At 40.9% G+C, this 17,560-nt stretch overlaps 1 protein-coding gene across 10 annotated transcripts in view; it reads left to right on the forward strand.

The window, feature by feature from the left end:
• Positions 1–17,560, forward strand: part of chas (chascon) — a 188,704-nt gene that overhangs the window by 121,361 nt on the left and 49,783 nt on the right. The window lies entirely within an intron of this gene.

Genomic DNA, 17,560 nt, shown 5'->3' on the forward strand with positions numbered 1-17,560 from the left:
TTGCATGGAGAGTTTGTCTTCATGTAGAGGTGGACTCTCAGGATAGCGTGGGATATCCCCTCCATTTTGGCCTCAACTTGAGAGCTTTTTTGAGCTTGGGAGTTGATTTCAGAGAAAACCAGTGGCACCATCGTGTTTCTCGCGAACTTTTACAAGAGAATCAATAGTCGAATCGCAAATTCCTCATACATGCAACATCTCCATTGCGATGTAAAACTATGACGGAGCCTCTAAATCAGTCTATCCCAGGGACTTTTCTCTTGGGCTCGGTTCACGACCCGGCAGCTCGGTATCGGGATCGTTACGGTCAAGACGAACGTCTTTTCGTGCGTGGAAACTTAGCGCGTTCTCGTGATTCTTTTCGGAGCATCCATCCCGACGCGTCTCCATGCTCGGTGCATGCCCCTGCTCCACATGTATTACCTCATAAAGCGTGAATTGTTATAATCAAGTTTCATAACTCGCCCGTGCGCAATGGGCTAAGTGCAGACCTCCGCCGCTCCCCGTCATGCAGTGCGAATCGCAACACTCCCCCTTAACCATTTCCAGGAATCCTCTCCCTTCTTCCCCGCCCTTTATCCCCATCCCCCCTTTCCGCGCGACATCCAAGGTGCCCGGGATTCCCGTTGTCAGAGAAGCACCGGTCTGTGCCCTGAATTTCTCAAAATGCATTCTTGAGTTTTGAATATTAGCAGTATCGGTATTCTGTCGTGCTAAGGCAGAGCGCCGTATGAACATTCGAGAGCTGCAGTTTCCTTTGATGAAATGACCATTTTTGAGGGAAATTATGAATATTTTTCCTTGAAATCTTTAAGGACTGTCCGTTGAAAATGCGTGCAAAATGATCCGAAAAATTGGAAGAAAAATATTTACAAATTTTCCCAAAATTCGTGACTTACCAAAGGAAATTTGGCAGCACCTGAAAGTTCATTCGGCGTTTTTCCTTGGCACGGTAATATTGCCGTACTCTTCGTTGTTCCTTAAACAGCATATACTTTCCATAGGTCCCTATCTTTCATATCATGTTTGCTCTTCGGCTTCCTATTTTAATAGGACCAAGTTTATCAGAAAGGAACCAGCCCAGATTTCCGAAAAAAAATGAGTTAAGAATGTTTTTGAGTTCCACAAGTACTACATTTCCCCCCAAAAACTCACAAGTTGCCAAAAAAAAAAAAAAAGTTTGTGAAAAAAGGGTTACATTTTATTTTCTACATTCAATCTTACGGAGGAATAAAACTTCAAGCCTTTTTCTCTCAGATTCAACTTAATTTGGGTTGGTTCCTTTCTGATAAACTCGATCCAATTCCAATAATGAATCCCCGCGGATAGAGGAACACGTTTTTCTGAGGAACGAGAAGCAATACATCGAACTACGAACGAAAAATTGAATGTGACCGTTAGGAAGTGATAATACAAAAGGAGATGGAATTGATGGTATAGCTTATTTTATAATTAATTCATTTGATTAAGTTTACGTCAGATTATCTTCTATCATGAAATACCCGAAACGGGTCATAGAAAAAAGTCTTCTTGGAAACGTCTCATAGACTAAACATATAAAATACCATGACGAAACAAAAAAGACAAATCAAAAAGTAAATACAAATTTCCCTTATTTCAAGATATGGAACCAAGCATTATATTAAGGACGGCAGACCTTTACATCGTAGGAAGGAGACGATCTGAAGATATAAGCTCCTTAAGATGCTTGATAAGACTCTGATCGGAACGACAAAGAAATGAAGACTAACGTAAAACTAGAAACGCTACTTCTATTGTTGAAAAATATTCGTCGGGCCAATGACCTTTAATCCAGCGTCAACATCGTCATTAATGCCAGCCAACACCGTCCAAAAGGCGATACCGACTGTAAAGTTGATGATGGAACGACTTACGCCAGCCTCGAAGAAATGTTGATAAGTAACCCTTCATCAGGTTTCGGTGAAAGTGATAAACACACGTGTTGGGCAAAAGGAAGTAAATCACAGACGAATGCTTATTATGTTGGGTGCTGGTATTATGTCCATAACTTAAAAGATTCCCTTTCTAGGAGAGAATTACACCTGGCGGAGGATACACTAGCTCATAAATCTGTTTAGCGCCAAGACCTAGGGCCTCCCAGGAAATGAGCTGGAGATGGAACAGTTTGTTGCCACAATATTTAAAATGTCTCGCCGGCAGATACATGTTGTCTTGGCATATTCAACGTCTATTGCGTCAATTTATCGATTATACTATTGGCTTTAAGAAAAGTTTTTTTAATGAGAAGTAATTAATCAAAATCGATTAATCGCAAAGTCTTTCAACGTATTCAACCTGCTTCTTTTATGCTCCCCTTTATATTCCCTTCTCGGTTTTTCCGATTTATCAATTTTTCATCAACCTGCACCTAGAACTGGAAGCCTCCACGTCAGAATTATCGGTTTGGTGGCGTTGGACTACCCCAGTGAAAAGGACGAGGAGGGAGGAAAAACTTATCGCTTTCAAAAAGACAACTCGCAAAAAAACCGTTATTTATGTTTTAGGAACCTTTTTCTGGGAATGCTATTGATTATCTCTATGAGAGGTACAAAAGTAAGGAATTTTTTTAAAAAAAAAAAAAAAAAAAAATATCAAAAACTCTCCAAAAATGTACTGTCTTCTTTTGAAACGGACATTTTTTTTAAAAAAATTTTAGAAATATTCTTTGTAAAGGAAAATTTTGTATATCTCGAGAAATTCTGTAAAATTTGCGTTTAGTAAGTTCATTTCTAAAAAAAAAAATCTCCTAAATAAAATATTCTGAAAACAATATATCATAATTGGACGTACGTATGCCCAACATACCTCTCTTTATCTCAGTAAAATCGGAAGGATCAACGTGGGAAAGATTTCCGTCCTGAAAAGTTGTTTTGAACTTAATTCATTCGCAAATAATTCCTCTCAGTTCGATTAGTCCATTTGAAGAGTTTTTGAAAAATCGGAAAATTTTAGAGATTTTCGGACGGTCCCTGTCACTAGGATAAGAAACACCGGTATTTTTGTAAGAAAAAATCACCTTCCGTATTAATTCATTTTCAATTCGGCCGCGAGATCGTGCAACGAGTGCGCGGGAGGTGCGACATCTGTCGGGGGTCTCATTACTCACGCTCAGTTAGACGTTTAACTGACCGTTACGGCTTACGCAAGACGCGTCTGTCTCGGCTTCGGGCGCGATAATCGCCGATTACTATCAGCGCCCTCGACGCGACGCCCGGCGCCCGCTGCGAACCGACGCCCGAAATTGAGCCCATCCGCCGTTTTCGGGGCTATCGCGCGCGCCGAATCTTTTTCGTCGCGAGTGTCGGTGGAAATCTAGATGGGCAGCGAGTTTGTGAGGAACGATCCGTCATAACCTGCCGAAAAGTGTCAATGGAGTCGCTGGAGCTGTCATTTCCTCCGCCTGAAGAATGGTCGATCGGGGTCAAGTGCCAAAGTGCTCGAGGCCAAAACTTGAAACTTGTCAAGCACCATCAAATATTGCCATGAGTGCCCAACTATATTTCTCTCAGTTAGTGGGGATCTAGTGGCCCAAAAATAACTATTTTTTTCGGGTGTAAGATCAAAATTTAGAGGACATTTTTCGTATAAAATTCATGATGCAAGGACATTCAGTATACGTTTCACAGTGAGGAACGTCATCCAAAATTTTAACAACCCACAATGGCACTTACCGGGTTTAAAATTTCCACTCTTCGTTCAAGAAAGTTCCTCCGATTTCTCGTGACTAGAGGTCGCGTTGCCTTGAGGCCAATCCCGAAAGTAATGTTTGCTCCCACGATTATTAGCGGCTCTGGTGCTTGCACTAGAGCTGCTATAGACCGTATTCGATAACGGTTCGGTGTATCGTTTGGTTCAAAACAATAGAACATAACCTCAAACCAAACAGTAGGGATTTAAGTTGGAAAAGCTGAAAATGAGAAATTTCCTGACAATTTCACTTTGAATTGGCATTTGGTGCTCAAAAGAATGAAAAATCTGTTACAAAAGACCCGTTCTCTTACATTTCTGAATTTACTTTTGAGGCTATGTTTATGTTTTGAACCAATCGATATCGATACAATCTCAGCCGTTTGATGTATCGAATACGATCTATTCCGGACGGTCCCAGCTGGGGAGTATCAACGGACCATGTTACATTGGAGAGACCGCGTGTTGGTTGATGGGAATCGGCGCCATTTTCTGCTGTTTAGGGGGGACTGATTTTATTTTAATTGATATCTTTTTCCTGTGAGCGAATGCTATGTTGTGTAGTGTATTTTTGGAATCATGGTGATACTGTCAATAATTCAAAACGGGTCTGTGCTTTAATCTCGCACTGGAAAAAATGTACTTTACGTTTAAAATTTGAAAATTCAAATCTATAAGTTTTCGCGCTTTTTTCGAAGAATGCCGTGGTTGGAGCTTCCTAGTCATACTACTCGACATCAGCTGATAGCAAACAAAGGTTACCAAGGAAACCGTAAACGCGTAACAACTACCTACCGTCGCCAGAGCCGCTTTCCGACGCGAATGCGTTGGAGCTTCCTGCTTGTTTTTGTTTAATACCGACATTACAGGTGTGAAATTCTCCCAAATTCTTTACCTTGTGATACGTGCTTTTGATCGAATATTCTAGTGCCATGTTTAAAGGATTATTTGAAAGAGAGAAAGAAGAGAGAACCCCAACCCCCTAATCTTCCCTAACGCTTCCACTCAATGTCTATACTTAGAAATAACGAGTTTACATACATCCCTTTTCTGAAATTTTAAAAGCTATACTAGCAGGTTTGCTCCAAGATATGTGTATACATTTTTCAGTTGAAAAACGTGCCCTTGCACGATCATTTCTCCACACCGTTTATGTAAAAATTAACTTTGTTTTAATTACAGTATTTTTTATTTTATTTGACCAAAATAAGTTTAACGTACGTTTGTATCTCTGAATACTCTTTTAAAATAATTTTTTGTCCTAGGCACTCAAAAAAAATTACACTCCCCCCCCCCCCAAAAAAAAAAATCTTCAAGTTCCCCCTGAGAATGTCCTCGAAGGTGCTCGTCGGAAATGCAGGCATCAACGAGATTCCAAGGCAATCCTGTCTCGCGGACTGTTTCATTTTTGGATCGAAACACGTGTTTCCTTTAAATCTCGTACATATTCGTTCTCAACTGAATGTGCAGCGAACGCACTTTGAATTTCTCCAAAAACTTCAGAAAGACGGCTTACTCTCGGTACCAAGAAATCTAATATCATCTGAGTTATTTTATTCCAGCAGCTGCCTGATTTTCGGCATCGAATAATTACACGTCGAATAAGCTGTGAGTCGTCGTGTGGATCATTGCGAAAATTAGTCAGTCAAATTCTACTGAACGGCAAAAAATCAAAGACAGTCAAAGTCCGAACTCGTAAATTAACGATTTTTATCCCAGGAAGGAATCAGAACAAAAGACGCAGATTGAGAACACGAGGGTGAACGTTTTATATAAAAATTCCGCAGGATTTAATTTTACGACTTTCCGTGCTTTTTCGAGGAATTCTATCTCGCACGGATGATCTGAACCTTTCGCAGATATTCAAGGAAACTAATATAGAATCCAGTTTTAGTGTCGATAGCTTTTTGCGGATCGAAGTGAATTCTCCATCAAGAGGTCAGTACTCTTGGCATTAGTAGAGGGAGAACAAGAAAAGAAAGACATTCAGTTTATTATGACGATTAGTGCGAAAGCTAATGAATTTCTCCTCCTCTAAAGGATTAGTTTGAAACTTTTTATATAAAATGCATTTTTTGATATCTTTCATAATTGTAATGCTACTGACCACTCAAATTGTGAGTTTCTAAATTTAACAAGAAGTAATAGAAATTCCACATAGTTAATAACTGAAAAATGTTGGTATTCTTGGAGACATGTATGCTAATTTAAAAAGCGCAACAAAGCAGGTAGCTAAAACCATAAAAGTTTCCAACTTGTCTCTTTAAGCAAAAAGGCGTAACTCAAAAGCAAGCTTGAGGTAACAGGGTATTGATGTATATTTAGGTGCACAAAAACTTCGATTTATCATAGGATGGAAAAAGTCACGTAACGCTAGGTTGACCTTTTGGCTCCTTCTCGTGGCGCACCAAAACGCCCCCCCCCCCCCCTTTGGTTCTCCACGTAAAATTTGAATGGTCCCTGAGATTCGATCAGACTCATAGCAAGCATCCTGACGACTGAGATGAGTCCCAGCACTGCCGAGCCAATAAAGAACATCTGGACTTCATTTTGCAATTAGAAACTAAAATTTCTGGCTCACCTGTAAAAACACAGATGTACATAGGGAAACTAAAGATACATAAGTTGTTTTCAAACTGAGCCAGAACTCATACTTCCGAATTGCAAAATGTAGTCCATCTATGAGCATTCGAACATGTTGCACATGCTGCATGTCGAACATGAGCATGTTGCCGCATTTCTCCCAATAAAATATTCGTTTCTTAGAAAATCCGTCATTATTGTTCCATGATACAGAAAACACGAGATGCAGTCGTGAGTAAAATTCTTGAAAATAAAAAATTAAAAAAAATATTCTTAAATTTGTACCGGAAAACTTGTATTATGTAAGCGTGCCGCCTGGACGCATACAGGACGTTTCGTCCTAGTGCATCAGAGCTCTACTTGGACAATGCAATGGAAGAAGTATCGGTCTTGGCACCCGATCAGCCCAAGTCTGCCCGTCAAGGGCCGTTGTCATAACATCCGGCTGCAGCTAAGGAAAAACGCCGTATGAACTTTCAGGCGTTGCCAAATTTCCATTGAAAAAACACAAATTTCCTGGTAAACTCTTGAATATTTTTCTTCGAATTTTGTTGATAATTTTGTTAGCGATTTAACCAAAAGTTCCTGAAAATTTCAAGGAAAAATACTCATAACTTCCCTCGAAAATAAGCATATTATTGAAGGAAATTTGGCAACTCTCGAGTGTTCATACGGTGTTCTTCCTTAGCACGGCAGAGTTGCCTTCTGAACAGGAGGCGTTCGCACAAGCATGCAAGGCGGTTAGGCGGTCGCCGCGTCGCGTCGGTAGCCGGGCCAGAATCACACCCGGACGGGAGATGATTGCCCTCCACGATCATCCCGGCTTGTCGGACTCGGGTAGGAGCTTTTATTGTCAAATGCCCCTTCAGTCATCTGTGTCGTTAAATAAACATGTCGATTGTCTAGACCGACGCGACGCCCTGCTTACCGCTCGCGTTGCACGGCGTTGCGCGTTGTCGATGCAGAATGAATGCATATTGCAGAACAGTGATTACATTACATGAAGTAAGGGGGCCAAGATTTTTTAGGAGCAAAGGGCTCAGCTAGGGATCACCTCACAATCTTTCCACGTTTTCGCATTTTTGAAATTTCTACTCTTGGACGAATACGATATATCCATAAAAATGTGAGCCTTTACTAAAATTAATTGGACTAAAAATTTTACTTATTTTTGACCGCAACCTTTGGACTTCCTCCTCTATCCATTTTGCTCCTATTCCTATGTTTCTCCCCGTGTTTTTTCCCTTTGTTACTTCCCTTTGTTACTCTTAATCCCCCAACTCTCCTTTTTTCTCTGTTTTTCTTACTCTTCTACCGTCCACCTTCCATTTGTCGACGTTTTACTCCATTATTCTCCCTCTCCCTCCAACCCTCTACCTTTCCTCCCCTTGTTTCATTTTCCCCCGATCTTCCCTTTTTCTCTCTCCTTTTCTTTATTTTCTTCCTAGTCCACCCTTTTCTTCCTCCTTTCCCCTCTTGCTCTCTCCTTCTTCACGTTGTTCCGTAATGCCACCCTCTCCTTTTTTATCCTTTTTCCCTTCTTTCAGCAGCGCTCAAAATTGAATCAGTGAGAACGAAAGCACACCAACTCGGTAACTCAAAAATGCTCAATTTTCATTGAAGAGAGTCATTTTTCATAAAGGTCATTGAAGTTAACGCATCTGTTCCAATTTGGACCTTTAAAGTGTCCTTAAGTACTTGTCTTCCGGCACCAAAAATCTTTTTCTCGTGCTAACTTCTTCAACTACCGTGCAGTTGTGCGTGTGTCTTGATTATTTTCATTTTTTCGAGTTGAGTGTGTTCTTGTTCTCACTGATTCAATTTATCATCAAACTTAACAAGGATGCGCCACAAAAAACTACTTTGGCTGATTATTTGAGCGCGGTTGCGTCAGGCTTTGGCTGACCAGTGCGTCTCATCGACTTCGCACGACGCGCCGGCCGTTGTCGTGACATTTAACTCGCATCGGCGGAGACAGAGGTTAGCCTAGGCGCGGCGGCTGGCACAAGGGCCTATGCACCTGTAATTAACGCCCAGTTTATGGCTGCATTTGCTAATCCCTCCCCCACCGTTCCCGTTTAACTCATAATTTCAGAGATACCTACCCAACTCCCGGGTCGTAAACCAACCACCAATGACTCTTCGTGGTCGCGCACGGTGCCAGTTCTGTCTCTTTGCTCCGCTCTGGCGAACCACAGTACCTTAAATATACAGGGTGCTCCACAAGGTTGCCTGGGTATGCGATAAAATGTTGATATTTTTCATGGATTTAAAAAAGGAAAAGGGCCGATTTTCAGCACTACCTGGCAACACTGATGTCCCAACGTAAAACAACCACAACCAGACTGCAGAAGCGTACTCTAGGTGTCGAAATAAAACATTTTCTTCCGTTAAGTTTTTTCCATAAGCATCCCTAATTAGAACTACTACATCCCCGTCAAATTTTTGGAAAAATCATAGTTTTCTTACTTAATTTTAGCCACGACCATGGACCAAAACCTATATAAACAATAATAACCCTCCCTTCTCCTCAAATTTTCAGCTCTGAATACATCAATGCCCTCGAAATATTCGAAATTTCATAAAACAAGGGATTACCAAGATACGGGAAGTCCTTTGAAGTACAAAAAAACTTGCCTTCCACCCTCTTGGACTTGATCAACTGAAACCCCCTCTAACTTGATATTTCAATATTTCAAATGTCATAGATAAACCTAGCGTTCAAAATTGTGGAGGTAGCCATTTTTCAATGAATTTTGGTCCAGAATCGTCGCCAAAATTTAGAAAAAATGACGATTTTTCCGGGAAAAAATTAGGCGTAGCTCCGACTACAAGTTTTTTTTAAGAAAAAACTTAATGAAGCAAAAAAGTCTTATTTTGATCTACAGAAAATTGCAACCGGAAGCTGATCGTTCCACTCCGGGATACCCCTACAAAGTTGGTCATTTTTTGCGCAAGACAGTCCTACAATAAAACTAAATACTCCTTTGTTCTCAAAAATTTCCCCTTAAGATACTCTAATTCAACCAAAGAAAATTTTCAAGCGTACCAATAAGTGAGTGATGAGTAGTGAGTTCTCACCTGTTGCCATTTTTAGTGTTTTCATTAGTAAATAAATGAACTGATAGTCGTATGCATCTTGTCCTGTGAGAAACTCTACGGTGGAAACGTACAATGTTAGGCCTCAATGCAGACGTTTTCTACTGAGTATTGACACATTGACTCATGACCGTTCGTCTCTTACTAAAAGGCTCAATACAAAGTTTATTTCTCTCAATAGCCCGTGGGAGACCCCCCTTTAAAGTCGCAGCGAATGTCCTGAAAACCGTGTATCCGCACTTTAAGCGTTGTCAAATTCTCTGAAATAAAACAATTTTGTTCGAGGAAAGTACGTTTCATAAAAAATTGCAGATATTTCACATTGAACTGCGATCAAATTTTACCGGAAAATTGAAAGAAAAATACGCACCAGTTTCCCGGAAAACGTGTAGTTTTTCTAAGCGAATTCGGCAACATTCAAAAGCTCATACGGCGTTTCTCCTTAGCACTACGCTGCTATGCTAAGAAAAAACGTTGTATGAACATTCGAGAGTTGCCAAATTTCCCTTGATATAACATGTATTTTTGAGAACATTCATGCGTATATTTCCTTGAAATTTTCAGATATTTTAGATAACATTGCGTACAAAATTATCTGAAAATTTTGGAAAATAATGTTCAAAATTTCCCCAGTAAATTCGGTTTTTATCGGAGGAAACTCGGCACCGTCTGAAGGCTCATACGGCGTTCTTCCTTAGCACGGCAGTACGGAGCACCGACCCGACACCATTGGGGCGGGGAAATTTATGGTGGCTATCAATGACCTACGAAGAGCCTATCAATGACCCATGAATGGCCTATCAATGACCTGTCAATGGCCTTTACTTTCCTTTATCGGCAACGGCGCCGGGGGATTCGCGCGTGGGATATCTGATATTCGCAGTCGCGTCGGGAATAACAATTAAGAGCGACCTTTCGCGGCTCGGCGCGGAGCGGCTGCGGCGGTGCACAGGTGGTGGTTAGCGGCCGGAGCAGAGGCTCCAGAGGTCGCTAATTACGTTAAGCGTTACCCGTGTGCAATTTCAAACGTGTACTTAAGCGCATTCTGGGCCGCCATAGGCCGTCTTCGGTTTGTAACCATTAAACCAAGTGATTCATCAGCTTATGGTATTTCAACTCCTACGTTCCTCTTGTTGTTTTTCCGTCCGCTAGTGAAAGTCCTCGATGGAATCCAAGGGAACGATACAGTTTTTGTTTTTGCACCATGCAGCTTTTGCGAGCCATGGTGTATTTGCGATTTAGGTACTTTGCGCTGTGTACACTGAAAATAAAGTATGGTAAAATCTACTGTAAGTCTGCTTGACTTTTTACACAGTGATACTATTTAGTGAAAATAACCAGAATTATAATAGTTTTCACCAGAACTTCGGGGATACTTACCGTAATATGGTAAATATTACCATATAATCTGGTGTTTATTATCATACTCGTATCACTGTGTCAGAGTATGGTAAAATTTACCATTTATTTTTTTCAGTATAAAATTTTGTGAGAAACACGATAGTGCCACCGGTTCTCTCTGAAAGAAACTCGTAAGTTCCACTCCTCCTCGGAGTGGAGTCCGTAATGCAGAAAGTACCCTACGTTACAAGTCCACCTCTACATTTAGTCAAACTTTTCATGCACAGATAGGGAGAAAATTAACTAGGAGGGCTGCCGTGGCTGCAGCCTTTTGAGTTTCCACACAAAAAGGCAACTTTTGTTTGTAGATTTGATTTGATTATAATACAGGGCTCTCTCGTGAATTAGGGGATCCCAGATTACCTATATCATGGCCTCAATTTCGAGGGTTTTATTGGAGTTTGAAAGTTTGTTTCAGAGTTACTAGTGGCATCGTCGTGTTTCCTGGGAACCGTGCTCAGTTTTCGTAGCAGTTTCATTTTCAACATGAAATTTACACTATTTCAGACACCTGCAAATTGTCCATAATTTTACAATTTCACGAAGAACGGCGGGTTCGTTGGATACAATTTTCCACTCACACGCTACCAGACCGATAAATTTCTCAAAACTGCATTGTTGTACTTCCAGCTCTCTTCGGCAAGACAGCGGTGCTGTAGGGCCTCAAGTCAGCACCGTCGGCGACCGTGACTTGTGCAACGGTGAGCCGCAGCGATAAACGCTCGGCACTTGTAAACACGGCTCGGTCCCTCGGCGTGGCGGCGTCGGAGCCTATTTACAATAAGATAAATTTCACGAGCGCGAATTAAGCTCGACTGGAAATTACAAGCCTCGCGGTCAAGTTATGATTTATTAATTCGAACTGACCGCGACCCTCGTGGCCATCGGTTCCTCGGGCCTCTTTGCTACCCCCTTCCCCCCTCACCCCACCCCCACCCCCCATTGGTCGCCGCAACGGCGCAAACCTCACGCCCGGTCACGTTCCAACCGAAAATTCAACGGCCAGCGATGTCGTTTATTTCTGGCCAAGGAAACGCTCGTTCCGAACCTTAGCTGAATGTATTGCGACAAAAAGTTTGGGGTGGTGAGAGAAAAAGTTGGGCCAAACAATAGTAAAACAAATTACACAGCGGGTAACAAGGCTAATTTTCACGTAAAATACTACGGAAAACTACTAACAATGTTGATAAAAACATTGTTCTCGCGTTGAAAGGTAGCCAGGTACTATACGTTTTTAGTTTTTTACAATTTTTTACTGTTTCATCCAACTGAGGAAGGCTGAGTTTTCAGCCGAAACGTTTTGGTAATATCTTACGTGAAAATTTGCCTTGTGTAATATCGCTGTGTAATTTGTTTTATTATTGTACATCTTGTCCCGGGCTGCAGAGGATCAATCATATCCCATGTTGGGTTAAACCAACCGGTCGGGAAAATGCTCTGTGAATGAAATGTCGTCATTTTTCTTGATCGAAGCTGAATTGTATGGTTTCTGATAAAGGAGGCTGAGAATCAGTGCTGCCATTTTTTGTTACCAAAGACTCTGGGGTTCATGGAATAAATTCAGATTTTCGAAAGTTCCAGGGAAAATTTCCGAAATACGCCCGGATTAAGTACCAAAGATCGTCAAATTTGATGTAAAAAATCATCAAATTTGATCAAATAATTGGTCAAACTGACGAAAACCCCAAAAATTCCGCCACCTCTCTAAGCCTGTGCACTAGACAGTTTTTCCCGTATATCAACTTATATACGCCATTGCGGCGCGATCAGGGACTACGATGATTTGTAAAATAGACTGTGGCCCTACATCCGACTGAAAGTCCGAAATATTCCCTTCAGATTGAAGCCGAATGATATGAAATCAATTCGCTTCGTGCGAGCGGAGTTAGCTTCGAAAGAAGAGTTGGCACTGCGCTCACAGAGCAAAAATCACCCCGGAGTAAAGATTAGATTACTTACTGCGTTCATATTATTCAGGTTTTCGGGGGTAAAATAGGCTCCGGAGTGTTATGCACTCTCGATTTTACGCCGATATTTTGAGCTTACTGGGTTGGTTTACCCTACTTTTTCCTGAAAGTAAAAGTTTCCACAACTGCATGCTAGGTTACACCAGGGGATTTTTTTCTATTTTTCGATATTGGTAGCCGCGAGCCGAGCATAAACGATACTGCTGAGAACTCCCGTCGAAAAGCAAAATTCCAGCTCGCACCGCCCGGAGGGACACCGTTGCTTTAATCGGGGCCGAACTTCGTGGATACCGCGAGACAGTTTCACAACCTAACGCACTCCTAGTATAGTCGCCGCCCGGGAGTATGCATGAAACATTGCCCAAGTTTTGAGCGACGCATTACCGCAGTCAAATTATGAATAATTGCCCCTGGATCGAAATGGAGAAAGGCGCGCTCCGGTCGGCTGTCGTGGGACCCACCTTTTTCAGCGGTCGCGTCCACTTTCGTAGTTTCATAGCCGTCTCTCGGCACCCAGGGAAAAAAAATGGGAGCTGAAGTAAAATTACGAGGACAGCTGTGAGTTGCAGCAATTCGTTAGTTGATTTACTCTACTTTTGGGATAATTATCGTGGATGTCATTGCAGCCGGATCTTGAATGGGTCAGAGCCGTTTGAACCAAGAAAAATCGGGTTTATTACCACTTAAAAATTCATTTCTTCGCATTATTAGAAATCTCGGAACGATATGCGAAAATCATTCCACTCCGTAGCTTATTTTGCCTCCCCCCCTACCCAAAAAAAAAAAAAATTCCTGATGGTAACATTTCATACTTGCAGATTTCACTTCTCAAAATGAGTTCATTGTACCTACTTATTTGAAAGAGAGCAGCTGACTCCGCAAAAAAATAAAAAAAAGAAAAAATAAAACAATTTATTCTGCTGTGTACTCATTTCTTTTGGGTTTTGAAGGGACGGAATAGGCTCTTCGGTGAAATGCACTCCAGGAACCACTCCGATATTTTTAAAAGTTTCATCGTTCCTCGTCACGTCAAACAATTGATTCATTACGCCAAGTAAATCTTCAAATGTGTCGACCAAAGCCTCTTGTATAGGTCAAATAAGTTTTTTCGCCAAAGCAACCAAAAATATTCAACCATGCGGTCGCGAGTAAATTTTTTATCAGTTCTTACTAATTTTTGCGAATGAATGTATAAGCTTAAACCATCAAAACACGATTCTGTAATAACTATAGCGCAATTTACTCATTAACGAGGGTTCTCAAGATGCTTGAATTCCCGTCCCATAGAGGATTTATTATTTTTCTTGCTTCGTCGGCAACAGAGGTGCGAATTTCGAGGTTTCCTCACATCTCGTCGCGTTGGCAGTGAAACCTGGAACACACCGGTGCGATGTCACGATTCTCGTTCATCGAACCGCCTCCCGCTAACAGAAATTTTTCTGCGCAACGAGTAGTTTCATTAGTTGACGACTCTTTGTAATCGCTCCTCCGTGAGTCACAACTTGCGTCACGTTGACCGTGAATCGCCTCTTTCTTCTTTAAAATGATGTAAAATTAATTAATTACCGAGTAATTCTCGCGAACCCTCTCAGAGACTTGGAATCATATCGTCTCCGACCTGAACGAACATGGTTAAAAATAAAAATATCCTGTTAAATATCAGTCGAGTCAAAAGATTTGTAGACTGCCTTTAATGATTTAAGTAGTTTATTTAAGTAATTTAGAGTCGTGTAAAGTCATTTTAAAGCCCATTAGATTCAAATAAATTTAAGTATAGTCAATTTGATTCGAAAGTAGAGTGCGAAAGAGGACACAATCTTATATCCTCAATGAATGGGAAAACGATATTATTATGGTTAACCATAACCAGGAACGGGTCTGCTGCAAACTTCAGGCAGAGCGAAACTTGTATTTTTTTAGAGTAAATTGCTCCAAAATAATGGAGTATTGTCGTTGTATCAGAAAAAAACTATAGCGCCTTCAATTGTTTGCATATGCAATTAGGACATCCTTCGAGTTGGAATAGTTGTATCCTGCCGTTGTTGTTAGAAAGCCAGTATCCCTTAAAATATTGGAAATTGCTAACATAACATGAGGCACATCTCTCCCTCCAGCATCTTTACTCTTTCGTAAGTCCCAAGTTCCGTCTAGTGTGGGAAATTAGTTTCTTGTTTGATTCTGATTGAGGAAAGTACGTGCGTAACATAGTAACGTCCATTTAAGCGTGTAGGTGCGTAGTTTGAAAGTCACTTCTTAGCTCACAATCTTTGTAAGATATTTGCGCTTTTTTGAGCTCTCCGCCTAGAAAAAGAATACACGAAAGGCATCATTTTGATGTAGAGCTCCCCTCTCCCCCGCAGTCTCTTAACTCCTCGCAAAACTCAAAATGGGCTTCGTCGTGTGACGTGGTTTTTTTGGAAAAACTTTTCGTGGCGGCTTTTCTTTATCGAATTATTTCTTTGCCGCGTACTCTACTTTTTTAAGCTGGAAGCTCATGTATGCATGCACAAATTTTTTTCATGCAGATTGTGACACTTTGCCTATCCGCTCGTATATTACCCGAGTGCATTTAAGTAAAAAATGCGTAAGTTTCCGTTTTATTAATATGTTTATATTTTTTTGATTTGTTTACAGGTAAGCATCTTTTATCCAGATCATTTTCACAGTATTTTTTTAGTAAGTAACAATAACTTTTTGCCATGATCTTTCACTGCTACTTTTTAAATTTCAATCACACGTTATTAAGACACGAGTTCAAATATCGAGAGATGAACACATATTTGTAGCCTCTTTGATATATTTTTAAACTCGTTCTCAACCATTTACTTCATCGCTCTTTAGGCGTGGAGTCATTATTTTTTCTGGCGCTGTAGAAAATTATTGTAGAAAATTGTCAACAGGTGAGCAACAGCAGGGCCGGATTAAGGGGGTGGCCACATGGGCGGCAAAATGTAGGGGGCGGCAAATTTTGCAATCTTTTTGAATGTAGGTATCAAAAAAAGAGAGAAAAAAATCGGATTCAGAAAATAAATTACAAACGAGAAAAGGCGACAAAATCTCTCATTTCCTGAGCGTAAAAGTATAGTAATTTCTAATTTTGTCGTCTTTCGGTGATACAAGAGACAGCACCTTTAATTAGTCGAGTTAAGAGAGAAACCAAACACGCAATTTGACCTAGAACGCGCGGCGCGCGGCGGTGGTGGTCGGCATGAAACGCATAGCGCCTACAAGACTGCATGAATACTTCACGCATTGCGCCAAACAGTGTGGTCAGCAGCGGTCGGCGTGAAACGCATAGCGCCTACAAGACTGCATGAATACTTCACGCATTGCGCCAACACGGTTCGGTCGGCGCGGTGCGCGGCGGTGGAATTTAAATTTTTAACCACATTTATGTTTGTTCTTTCATAATTTTTTCGTTCGTTTTTTATAAATGGAAGGCCTTGTCCAAACAGGGATGGGTTTACGGAACTGACCTTTGGTTAGCGTTGAAAGGGCTTTCACAAAAAATGTGCCCAACACGGGTAAACGCGTCTCATACACCCCTCCCCCACCGGCACGTTCACTTGATGATTTTTATAGATCGTATTTGACAGATCACACAGGTGAGATTATATTGATATCGATTGGCTCAATATGTAACCACAGCCTCAAAAGTCAATTTAGAAATAACGGGTCTTATGTGATCGAATTTTTATTCTCTCGAGTACCAAATGGCAATGAAAAGTGAAATTGTTAGGAATTTTCTCATTTTCAGCGTTTCCAAATTAAATCCTAAAATTTTTGTTTGAGGTTATTTTCTATTGTTTTGAACCAAACGATACATCGAAACACTGTCAAATACGATCTATTGATGTTTCAAAACAAATGAGAAGGGGGCGGAAAAATCCAGGCGGCCCATGGGCGGCAAGTAGGTGAATCCGGCCCTGAGCAACAGTGTTTTTGATATTTGGCACCCTTGCGTCTAGCCAAAAGCCCCGCGGGTTTTCAGGACATCCAGAAGGAGTGCATGTGCGTGTTCCAACAAATGTTGCCATCCTTACAATATCCACGTTCTTTAGAGATCAGATTGAACTTAGTAATTTCTGGGATCTCTTTGGCAAACCTGGCCCGCTGCTCTCAGATCCAGGTCAGCAAGTAGCTACTACACTACAATATTACAGCTTATCACTTATAGATCTTCCTACATAGTTTCCGGGCGGGGTATTAGGTTTGATTAGCCAATATTGCCGATCAATTGTATTATTGGCTCATCGTAAAACATCGGAAACCATGTCGATGTCCATTTGCTAAGTCAGAACCAACATTTTGTCTTCAAAACATAGCTCTCAATTTTTCTAGTTTCAATATGACCTCAGTATGACCAACAATACCTCACAAAAAAAAAAGACTCTACGGAACTTATGACTAAAAATTGCACTGATTTCGTTACATGGAGCATGGACCTGTAGATCCCATAGGAGCCATCGAACTATCTAAAACAAGGAAAGTGGTTTAAAGATCGTGAGACATATTTGAAAATATCAAGGGATCAGGAGTTGACAATCAGGGAATGGAGAATTTGCATGCAAATTTTTTTTTGCTGCTTTATTTGAGAGTGCTTAAAGAGCTGCTTTCACAGTAGTTTTTATAATTTTTTTATGATATGGGAAATAGTATAAAAATAGATTTAAAAGTGAGAAAATTCACCGCCTAGTGACGTCATCTGGCGGCATTTCCCATTTAAACACATGTATTTTAGCAGATTTGATCATTTTGTTATATCTTCTCCAATAACCGTTCAATTCATGAACCAAGGGTAT

Source organism: Bemisia tabaci, chromosome 1 (assembly GCF_918797505.1).
Source record: "Bemisia tabaci chromosome 1, PGI_BMITA_v3".
Lineage (NCBI taxonomy): Eukaryota > Metazoa > Arthropoda > Insecta > Hemiptera > Aleyrodidae > Bemisia > Bemisia tabaci.